This window comes from Falco cherrug, chromosome 3 (assembly GCF_023634085.1).
Source record: "Falco cherrug isolate bFalChe1 chromosome 3, bFalChe1.pri, whole genome shotgun sequence".
Lineage (NCBI taxonomy): Eukaryota > Metazoa > Chordata > Aves > Falconiformes > Falconidae > Falco > Falco cherrug.
Window position 1 is genome coordinate 93,432,346 of NC_073699.1, and position 12,575 is coordinate 93,444,920.

Below are 12,575 nucleotides of genomic sequence, written 5' to 3' on the forward strand. Positions count from 1 at the left end.
CACCCCCAAGTAGCCAGCAGTGAAGTACAGAAATGGAGCTCTCAGACGACAGCAGGACGTTTGCTGTTCACTGAGGATTTCTCTACAGTAAGAAGAAATGCTGAAGAAGATTCAGCCTTAGCTAACACGTTGCAGAATCTCTGACCTCGAGAAAATACAGGGAATGTGTTTTTCACCTTGACTTCTGCTATTGCACATTACTTCACCTCACCCTCCTCATGCAATCTGGACAGCACCTGAGATACTTGTACCCCAGGTCAAACACGTGATTGAGGAGTTAGATTTAAGTGACTTAAATTGGAAAAGAGCAAAATGCAGTTTTAAGAGTAGCCTAAAATTAAGCTCCCATTAGTTTTAATGTTAACATTCAAGTAAAACAACAGGGGTCAGTTTCCACCTTCTAGAGTAAGTTTTCAAAGTCCAGCAACACAGGCAGACAGCGTTTCACCCAAGAACAGTCTGGGATACAGACAATGCACCTTACATCCAGAATTTCCTCAACAAATTACACTGCACTCAAAACAGCTGTCTCAAACTGTCGTATCTGTATTTCTGACGCTGCACTACCAGAAATGTTCTAGTGCAGACTTTATAGTTCTAGAAAAGTGCCAAATGAGCTGCCACTTAATGGCATCTAAATTTATATAGGGTTACAAGTAGCTGCCTTAGGCCTGGTCCCCATGTTTATACTCAGTCAAGAGTCCAACAGAAGCCCACAGGCTGATATAATAAGCCCGCAGTGACAAATCTGTCATTTCTTCTTCACCAAAGATCTCTTGCAGATCCTCAACTTTTGATTTGACTGTTGCCATTACTATTTTCCCTCACCATTAGAGTGACAATATAAAAAAAATTAAATATTTCAGAACCCTAGAGGGAAACCACATAGTTCCAATTCAGACTAATGTGTTTAAAATTAATGTAAACATGTTCTTAAGAGGGGGCTTTTCTTGAATGTATCATCTTTAAGGTGTCAAGCACAGTTCATAAAGGAGCTCTCGCTCAAAACACTGGTTTACCAGACATCACAGAGAAGTGTTCCTGTTGCTCATGGTTGCTTACAAGCTCTGCAGAAAAGAGTACCCTCTTTAGAAAAAAGTGTTCTCAAAAGAAGCACCAGAGAAAGAAGGAAGAGTTCTCAGAGCAAAGGCAAACAGACATTAAAATAGAGAAAATAGGTCTACAATTTGTGGTGAGAATTAGAGAATGACTTTAAGGTAGGAGAGAATCAGAGCTCTGGAGCAGCTTTCCAAAAGGGTGGGAAAATGACATCTCTCAAAATGGATGTGATAAATTAATCAGAATTCATTTAATTCTTGGGAGAAGAGGAACGAGACTCAATGACCCAAGTTATCCTCTGCAGTCTTGTATTTCAGAGGTGATAGCTTTGTGCCAATTTTAGCTATTTTAGAACTTAGTTGTATATATAGTTGAGATATATTAATGATGTCCACTCCTTTACATCAGGCATGTTTTCCAAGTACATCTTGCTCTAGCATGAGGTGGGCAGGGACAGACGTTGGCTTCACTCCTAATTGACTTTTAAAGGATAGAGGAAGAGTACATTTCTATGTAGGACTCCTGCCAGCAGTTCTGGAAGCTGGAGCTGTTGTCCTTATGCTTAGCAATACAGATATACAACACCACTTTGCTTCACTGTAAGGAACATACGGTCTGTCTAGCATGTGCTTGAACCACTGCCATTTCATTCTAGCCTGGCTGTTTTGTAACAACAAAAGAATCTGATTTTCAACCCATCTATTCCGTCAGTAGCATCGACTTAAACCCACACAATTCGTCACCCAGCTAGAGGCATGGATGCAGCCAGCTAAGTTTAACTTTACTCTGCAGCAGCACAGGAAAAAAATGACCTGCCAGCACTTAATCACTAAATGCATAAGGTTAAAAAAGGGCATTAGTACACTCTGCATAATTAATGTTTAGCCATAAGGTGAAATGGTTAACTTGAATCTATTGATCATCCTCAGAGACTAAGGATTAAGTGTTATCACTGTGTTTGTGTGGAACAGTCGCTGCTCCATGAGCAAGAGGGTTCAGCAGTCAATGAGATGATGTTCTCATGCGTCAGATAGGGACGAGCAAACAAAGCTGGTGCAAGTATTCACCCAAAAAACCCCACAATAGGATCACCACTCTGGATAAAACTGAGACAAACTGTAAACCTAACCACATTTATTTATTATTCTAATTAAAAAATAAATTACCACTTCAAAGGGCATTTTTAAAAGAGCAAAACCTGGTCGAACACATGTTCTTTCTGCTTACGGGTTTAAATCTTTTGTGATGCTAGTTTCCCACACAAGTTGACATAACGGAACAGCCCTGATGCTTTCCCTGTGCAGGGCAAGGAGTTGAATCAATCAGGATTGCTAATCACATGAGAAAAAACACACCGCAGAAAGAAACAGCTGGCAATACTAAATTTAAATTGATCTTCATAGAGAGAAAAATGGAAACATGTTGCGATAGGCCATCTTCACGAATGCACACGCTGCTTGGCTTTAAGCAGGGCATTTGAGGATCTCAAAGGAACAGCGTGGTTCGACAAATGCTTGCTAATGAATGCAAGAGTTGTAAAAGGAAACCTAAACACAAATATAAAAAAAAAAAAAGCAACTTCATAAATTAGCTGGTTTTACAGCTTGTACTGAACTAGCATCTTCATAGCCACATTGGAAAAAAAGAAAAAACATCCAGTTGATGTTGCCATCATTACATTATCACATGTTTTTATTGTGCAAAGCAGATAGGACATAGGATCTCTCTCTTTCTGCAGGTTTCTGTGACAGCCAGAAAGCATACTATAGACAGAATCTGACAAGTAACTTACAAATTGTTTTTTGACCACACTGATTGCAATTACAGAGTGAAGAGCCAGAATGATATGAAGGCTAGAGAAAATGCCCTACCCATAGGGGACTAAAGAGTTCAACATGCTTCATTTATCAAAAACGAAATCAAGAATGATCCAATTACAGCACACACACACACATATAGTGAAAAATACCTGGTCTCATAGGGTTGTTTAACCTAGCAGAGAAATGCATTGCAAGAACCAATGGTAAAAAGTTCAAGCTAAAAATAACAACACAAATTTAGAAATAAAATAAGCAACATTTTAGCTGCGAGACATTGCGAGACAGAATTACAGCAGTACATTTCTTTTTTGGTTTTAAATGGTATAGTAGTTTCATAAAACACAAGCCATCTCTTGTCTAGTGGGAGCTGGCACACAGAAGTTCCATGGAATGGAATACAGGGAACAGGCGAGGTAGGTTATCTGACACAGGCACGCTTCTGTGTGTTCTGGGGCCAACCACACTTTGAAACCAGTCATTTCTCAATACTCTTTAACACATCACCACACCCCTCACCCTAACATTTGTAGCCAGGTTTCCTGTGAAAATAAAACACGTCTTTGTGCTCTACATAGACATGGGTCTGTCCACCGCCTGTTAGTAATTCTGAAACCCAGTCGCAAATTTTAATCAACTTTAACAGAAAGGTAGGGAGGTTCTAAAACACTAAACCCTTAAATAATTTGTGAAAATAGACAAAAGAGAGGATCTTGTAGTTGCCACAGAGGAACTGGCCACAGTGTTAGACACCAGAGAATCTAAATGGGAAGAGGCAAGACATGCACACACATGCTTTGGAAACAAGCCTTCGTTAGTTTTGCTGTTCATGGAACTGCAGGAGAGTATTACAAAACTATGTGCTATGGCTACTGACAGTTTATCTTCTGAGCCAAATATGGTCTCTATGTTATCTGGGAGATTTTGCTCTGATAATCTTTTTGGCCTTAAATTCTATCCTAGTATATTAATTTTTCTTCAAATCTGTCATATAATAGAGGTCTTTCACTGATCTTACTCTAAGGAGGTCTCTAAAACATAGTACAGAAAAACACCACGGACAATACTGCCTCTCTTACTCATATGAATTCCACATTCAGCACTAGACTGCAGGGACTGGTCTTTTTTAAATACCATTGCAATTTTCAGACAGGTCCCGAAAAGGAGTTTTAATAACCAATTTGACTATTGACAGCATTTCATAACCTGAAAAAGATCCCTCAGCAGACCCTGTTGCAACATCAGGTTTGCAGGCAGCAGAGGTGCTGGCTGTTAGAACAGGCTGGACCGATGGGCCGAGGCCAGTGGTGTGAGGTTCAACCAGGCTCAGTGCTGGGTCCTGCACGTGGGTCACACCAGCCCCACGCAGCGCTGCGGGCTGGGGGCAGAGTGGCTGAAAGCCGCCTGGTGGGAAAGGGCCTGGGGGTGCTGGCTGACAGGCGGCTGGGCATGAGCCGGGGTGTGCCCAGGTGGCCAAGGAGGCCAGCAGCATCCTGGCTTGTATCCAAACGGTGTGGCCAGCAGGACAAGGGCAGTGATTGTCCCCTGTGCTGGGCCCTGGTGATGCTACAGCTCGAACACTGTGTTCAGATTTGGGCCCCTCAGTGCAACAAAGACACTGAGGTGCTGGAGCGTGTCCAGAGACGGGCAACGGAGCTGGGGAAGGGGCTGGAGCACAAGTCCTGTGAGGGGAAGCTGAGGGAACTGGGGGTGTTTAGTCTGGAGAAAAGGAGGCTCAGGGGGAACCTCATGGCTCTCTACAGCTGCCTGAAAGGAGGCTGTAGGCAGGTGGGTGTCAGTCTCTTTTTGCAGGTAACAACTGACAGGACAAGAGGAAACGGCCTCAAGTTGCACCAGGGGAGGTTTAGATCGGATAGTAGGAAAAATTTCTTCACTGAAAGGGTGGTCAAGCATTGAAACAGGCTGTCCAGGGATATCATGGAATTACCATCCTTGCAGGTGTTTAAAAAACACGTAGATGCAGTGCTTAGGACATGTTGTAGTGGTGGACTTGGCAGTCCTGGGTTAACGGTCAGACTTGATGATCTCAAAGGTCTTTCCCAACCTAAGTGATTCTACGACTAACACCTCCTGCTGTGGCTATACCTAGGAAGCAACCACCTTGCTACTCCACCACCCCAATTAGGGTGAGATTAATTACTCCCAGGGTAAAAATCCTGCCTCTAGAAGGAATCTAGTTCTAGATGGAATGCATGACTTCCTAGGCTACTAAAGTTTGGAAAGAGTAATCACACATTTGGCTACAGGAGAGTTCAAAATTAATACAAGATCAGGTTAGAAAGGTTCAGTAGTAGCCGGCATGACCCCTTTTAGCAGGGTGAGGAGTAAAGCCATTGCCTGCAGACATGGTGCATGATATCCTGGCTTCACTCTGAATAACATGACTGGTACCAGCATGTCATCTACAGGAAGGAAAGTACAATAGAAGGAAGGCCATGCAAAGTCCATCCTTAGGAAACAGGTTTTTTGCCTGAAGAGATTTCCCCAATTCTTTAACAGGACATGTTTGTCTCAGTTTTATTAGAGACAGTTTCTATTACATGACCTGTTTCTGCCTGTTCCTCCAGCAGTGACTAAGCCAGGTTTAATTGCATCCTGTGAAAGGTGTGCTGCATTGCTCACTTTCTGTTAAGGAAACAGAAATTAAAGCTGCCACATGAAAAATGGAACTGCTGCACCTCCATGCAGCAGCTGGCAAGTGAAGAAAAGGCATTCCAATCACCAAGACATCATTTCCGAAATTCAGACAACAAACGCCTTGAGCCAGTTGCACTATCACTGAGGAAGTGATGTTTTCTTAGTACGTAAAAGGATTATATTAGGTTGTTGTTTCTTTGTATTTGCATATGAACCAATAACAACAACAGTAATGCAGTAATTTACCATTGTAGGACATTTTCTAATGCTGGACACACCCATCCCTAAAAACTAGAGGCTGAAGAGAGATACTGTCTCACAGCAAGTGCGTCAGTAACAAAAAACTGGGAACAACCTCCTGAGCAATCTCATTCTGGACAAGAGCTGCTTGTGCACATAACCTCAGCGGCAGGGCCACTGGAGCGGCAGACAGGACAAGGAGCCATGATTTCTTGCCAACCCATACTGGCAAGAATAATACAGTTCTGGCCAAAGTATTCCTCATGACACAAAAGAGGAGTGCTACAGATTCCTTTCCCTAGGGATAAGAATTACCAATAATTATAGCAGCATGATGTTCTCCAGCAAGACTTGAATCGACAAGGCTCTGAGCCCCACCTATAAAGAGGAAAATTCCTCTACTAACAGCTACTAACCAGTACGGCTCAGTACCAGAATAAATCAACAGCAATTAGATGCAGTCAGCGCTTTCAGCAACAGCTTACAGGCATACCTTTGAATACACCTGGTTAGGAACGCAGAAAGAGCTTCCTTCTCCCTGGGCTACAGTGGCTCGTCACTGCTGTATGACCGCATTACTCACTGGGTGTGGAGTTACGAAGGCAATAACCCAAAAGAATGCTGAATATCAGTTTTCAGCGTGAAACATTCCACCTACCCCATGTCTGTTGGTTCATCTTCACGTGCCATCTCTCGGCACAGGTTTTCTGTATCTAAGAGTCCAGAGGCAGCTGATTATTGTGAAGATAATCAACACACTGTAAATGAGGAAACATAATCCATAGATGTTTGTGAGGTATTTTCTGCCAACTCTGCTGCTGTGTTCATAGCCAATTTATTTCTGTTGGCCTTTTACATGTCCTGTTAGATGGAGAATTACCTTTGAAAAGAGGAATGTCAAGTTAAAAACATTGATTTAGGTTTTCAACAAACTTGAAAGACTATTCAAGATGCTTTCAAGCAAAGCAATCCAAGAATGTATGTCATGTACATATCATTAAGTCCTGTTCAGTCATGATCAAGAAAAAAAATAAAACTTACTAACACAATGCACTGCCTTGCAAAATGTAGAGTTGATGCTTTAACTATTAGTCTCCCAACAAAAATCAGGTTTGAGCAATTCCTTCTAAATCAAACTTCTCCTTCCTACTTTTTTAGTTTTATTAGTTATCCTGAATTTGTTTTCAAGAAGAATCTTCTAGGGGAAGAAGGGAATGAAGTTACCTTTCTTCCCTATTTTTACTACTGTCCTAAAAAGGCCAGGCACATTTGAAAAGACTGATGCATGAGACCAAACTATTTTTCCTTGCCTAACTTCTGCCCCCTGCTTGTTTTGTAACCTCAATGAAGGAAAAATAATAAAAAAAAAAAACAAAACCCTTCAGCCTGATGACAACCCCACAGCCCCACCACTCCTAACAGAACATTTGAAGCCACCGCTACGCACACAGGCTAATTCACTCATTATTAGCCAACAGAAAAAGAGAGTATCTATACAACATAGCATTTAAGACACGCTACCTGGAATGATGAGACACTATGCCTGTTCCATTTAATACAGAAGATTTCAATATTCTCTGGAATTGAAATGAGAAGCCCAGTCTCCCCATGCAAAAATAACACTTTAATAGGAGAACTTTATAAACCCCATTTCCAAAAGGTTTTACCCTTCTGTACTCTTGGGAAGCACAGAATATGAAACCCTGTCCTCCTGTGCAAAGGAGTGACCTGAACTGTCATGGGGTATCTTCACATAGGCAAGTAAATTGAAGTAGGGGCCCCACGACTTTCCCCTGGTTGTGTTTGGTCAAAACAAACTCCAGCCATCAAACAAGGAGGTAAGAGTTCAGGACTGAATCATGACCAGCCAGAGGTACCTAAGTCTGAAGATTAGGGGCAAGACTCAATCCTACATTCAGCCTTGCCTCTTAATTTGAAAGCTACCTGCTCAATGCCAGCACCTTCTGGACTGGACTCTGAGGCACCTAGCTCACCTGTAACTCAATACATACCCATGCTGGGACACTGGGTTGCTCTACGCACCCAAGGCTTGGGATCTGGTGCTCCTACAGCATTTTCTGAAATCAGCCTTCAGGCCCTTCTGGAAGGATTCCACATCACTTGAGAGTTCTATACATTTGAATCCTAATTTATTCCTAAATTCTATTTCTTAGAAGCATTCTTGGAAGATCACCTCCTCCAACCTCAGGAGTGATGCGTCCCAGCAAAGAGCAAGTCAGGCAAAAATGCCAGGAGGCCTGCACAGGTGAAGAAGGTGCTCCCAGACAAACACAAAAAGGAAGCCTACAGAGGGTGGAAGCAAGGGCAGGCAGCCTGGGAGGAATACAGAGAAATTGTCTGAGCAGCCAAGGACCAGTTCAGGAAAGCTAAAGTTCTGACAGAACTAAAACTGGCCAGGGACACGGAGGGCAAAAAAAAAAAGCTTCTATATGTATGTTGGTGATAAAAGGAAGACTAGGGAAAACATGGACTCTCTCCAGAAGGAAACAGGAGACCTGGTTACCTGGGACACTGAGAAGGCCAAAGTATTCAATGACTTATTTTGCCTCAGTATTCACCACAAGTGCTCCAGCCACACCACCCAAGTTGCAGAAGGCAAAGGCAGGGACTAGGAGAATGAAGAACCACCTGCTACAGGAGAATGTCAGGTTTGACACCATCTAAAGAACCTGAAGCTGCATGAGTCCATGGGACATGAGATGCATCCACAGGTCCCGAGGAAACTGGCAGATGAAGCGGCTAAGCCACTATCCATTGCATTTAAGAAGTCATGGCAGTCCAGTAAAGTTCCTGCTGACTAAAAAAAAGGGAAACTGTAACCTCCATTTTTAAAAAGGAAAATAACATGACCCAGAAAACTACAAGCCAGACAGTCTCACCTTGGTGACTGGCAAGATCATGGTGCAGATCCCCCTGGAAACTATGCTAAGGCACATGGAAAATAAAGAGGTGACTGGTGACAGCCAACATTGCTTCACTAAGGGCAAGTTGTGCCTGACAAATCTGGCAGCCTTCTATAATGAAGTTAGTGTTGGTGGATGAGGGAAGAGCAGCTGATGTCACGTATCTGGGCTCGTGCAAAGCATTCACCGTCCCACTTGACATCCTTGCCGCTACACTGGAGACACATGGACAGACCATTCAGTGGATAAGGAACTGGGCTGCATGGTCACACTCAGGAGTTGTAGTCAGTGGCTCAATGTCCAAGTGAAGACTGGTGACAAGTGGTGTTCATTTGGGGTTGGTACTGAGACCAGTACTGTTTGTCAGCAACAGGGACAGTGGGATCAAATGCATCCTCAGCGAGTCTGCCAATGACACCAAGCTGTGACATGTGGTCGACATGCTGAAGGGAAGGGATGCCATCCAGAGGGACCTTGACAGGCAGGCCCAAGCAAACCTCATCAAGTCCAACAAGGCCAAGTGCAAAGTCCTGCATGTCGGTCAGGGAAATCTCAAGCACAGATACAGGCTGGGCAGAACAGTGGATTGGGAGCAGCTCTAAAGAGAAAGACTTGGGGTTCTTGGTTGATGAGAAGCTCAACATGCATGATGCAGCAATGTGCACTCACAGCCCAGAAAGCCAACCGTACCTTGGGCTGCATCAAAACAATGCATGAGCAGCAGATCTAGGGAGGTGACTCTCACCCTCCTACTCTGCTCTCACGTGACCCCACCTACAGTACCGCATTCAGCTCTGGGGCCCCCAACATAAGGAAGACATGGACCTGTTGGAGCAAGTCCAGAGGAGGGCCACAAGGATGATCAGAGGGCTGGAGCACCTCTCCTATGAGGACAGACTGAGAGTTAGGGTTGTTCTGCCTGGAGAAGGCTCCAGGAAGCCTTCCAGTACCTAAACGGGGCCTACAAGAAAGCTGGAGAGGGACTTTTTGCAAGGGCATGTGGCGATAGGACAAGGGGTAATGACTTTAAAATGAAAGTTATTTAGGTTAGATTTTAGCGAGAAATTCTTCACTATGAGGGTGGTGAGACACTGGACAGGCTGCCCAGTGTAGCTGTGGATGTCCCATCCCTGAAAGTGCTCAAGGCGAGGCTGGATGGGGCTTTGAGCAACCTTGTCTAGTGGAAGGTGTCCCTATTCATGGCAAAGGGATTTGAACCAGATGATCTTCCAGGTCCCTTCCAAAACAAGCCATTCTATGATTCTAGGTATATGTTTCTCAGGCCTGCTCACAAACAGCAGATTTGGGTGCCCAAACTGGACAGCAATACAATGACATTGGGCCACACTAACCTGTCTCCCCTTTTTACTACAGTTCTGCAAGTTGCAGGGCTGTGGTGTGTGTCATCTATTTTAGTATATACAAACTGATAAAAAAAACCTTGCAAAATTCATCTCGACAATGTTAAATTAATTTAAAACAAAGACTGATGAATGCGTGCAAACAGAAATGATCCAAATTAAAGGAAAACCCAACCTAGCCCAAAGCAAACTAATAGCCTTCACACACTTATGCACCACTTAGGTAACTGTCATACTCCTTTACTGAAGTTGGTAGAAGTTATTTTCAGAGGAGGCCTTAAGGTGTGGTTTTAAACCAATTTAATTAAAATAGTACAAGAAGTTGTGCTCATCCTCTTAGATGCAATCCAGCTTCATGAATTAGCCTGGTATCAGCTTGTCCACAGTAATTGTGCATGCAAGCCTAAACCTGTGGCTAACATCAGGCATAGTGTGATTAATCCCAGGGAAATCCGGCAAGAAATGAGTATGTCTATCTTCTTCTAAACTCACCCTGTACTAATAGTTTGAATTTACTTTCAGTAGGTATAGTGCACAATCACATTAATATTGACCAAGGCAAATGGAATCTAGAACTCAACATCAGCAGGTACCCAGTCTTGTAATAGTGTTTTAGGCAGCTTTCATAATATATGATGATAGAAACTCCCAGATGATTATCTAGATATGACATTTGTCTTAATTTATAGAAAGGAACTCACTAGCACAGGTATTATCAATAAAACCAACCAACCACAAATTTTGGGAATGTGTTGCGTGTTCAGCATATAAGCAGAATCTGCCCCCAAGAGATTATACTGAAATCAACCAGCCTGTAAAGACTGATATTTCTATTTGCAGTTTCCAATTAAAACATGCATTATTTATAGCAGTAGGACCTTTGCCTGAATATAACAAGACAAAGAGTCCTTTGTCAACTCTGTTACAGCCCCATACCTATGCTGAGGCTGCACTTTGTGGAAACTACTGTGCAAAGTAGAAGAAAGGAGGAAAGGGAATGGAAGGGAGAGTTTGCTCAAGAGGAAGCACAGTTACCAGCTTTATAACAGTCACACAGAAAATCTACCTCAGTTTCCCCTCTGACTCGCTTAAGTTGACATTAAAAAAAAATAAAAAAAATCAGACACATCACTCTCTGCTGGTTTACACAAAAAGAACATAAAGCATAACTCAATATTCCTAGAAAAATTGTGCTTGGAGCTGGGAGCAGGATTGGAAGATTTGTAATATATGTGACATTTGAACTAGAACTGTTTACTGATCTAATTACATTTAAAATATTTTATATTAATAAATTATAGTTTTATATGACAGTCACGTTAGTCTTCCATTAACAGATAGTTCTGAATGACCAGGGCGTAGGGACTTTTGATAAGAGACTAGTATACCAAGGTGTCTCACAAAACAAAAAAGAAACGTCAAGATTATTAGTTTCTGTACCTACATTTTGTTCCTTTTCTAAAGAGTAAGGAAGCATTTCTGATGGACTATGTCATATTCATATTGAAAGACCACTTACAAGGACATACCAAAATTCTTCACTTTACTGTAGAATAACTGTACTGCCCGAGGCTGATATAAAGAACAGATCAGAATTTGGCTCTTTGAATCATATCTTATACATACAAAAGCTGCTATCAATAGTCAGTCTTTTCAATAAACTAGCTGATGCTGAATATTTCTGCCCACTTAAATAGACTAATAAATATACAAAAAAGAAATAAAAGCACTTTGTATTCAAGATCCTATTCCTAATTAGCTTATCAAGCCTATTATACAGCTTGCACTAACAGTGGGGGAAAAAAATGGGAGAAAAAAAAAAAAAAAACCCCAGCACATTAAAAATTCTAGTGGGCAAGCAACTGCACCATGTTATGCCTGCAGCTCTGCTACTCCAGGCTGTACTCTTGCCTGTTCTCAAATGCTAAAGTTGAGCTTGGTGCTTAAATGAAAAATGTGAAAACAGGATAGAATGCTGCCAGAGGTAATCTCCAGTAATTACTAGTAATTTAGTAAGTGGTATAGGCCATCGTTCACAACATTACTGAAAAAATTCCCTAGAAAAGTAGGTACTAGATTGCTTACACCACAATTGTCAAGGTGACATCAAAATGAAAGCTCAGTTCACTTACTAACTATTAGAAGTCCCCTTGCACTTTTTGCAAGATTGGGACTGTTCATCCAAGTTTTGGCTGAATTCCAGTTTGGTTAATTAAATTCCACATACCTACATCCCCTCCGCAGTTCACATCTTTTGCTACTGCTAAATGCTATTAAAAACCAACTTGTTAAAGTCAACGTCCCCTGGGCCTAACATCAACAAGGATCAAAATATTTCCCCAATGCAAAGTTAGTGAAAAGCCAATGGAACCCTAAATGACTACTTACCACTCATTTTTAACTTACCAGTTAAAAAGAACAGACTGTTGCGCAAACAAGTTAAAATGCTGCCATACAAATTGTATTAAGGAAAGAAAATATTTCCCATTAGTAATTACATTATGTGCTCAGTTGCA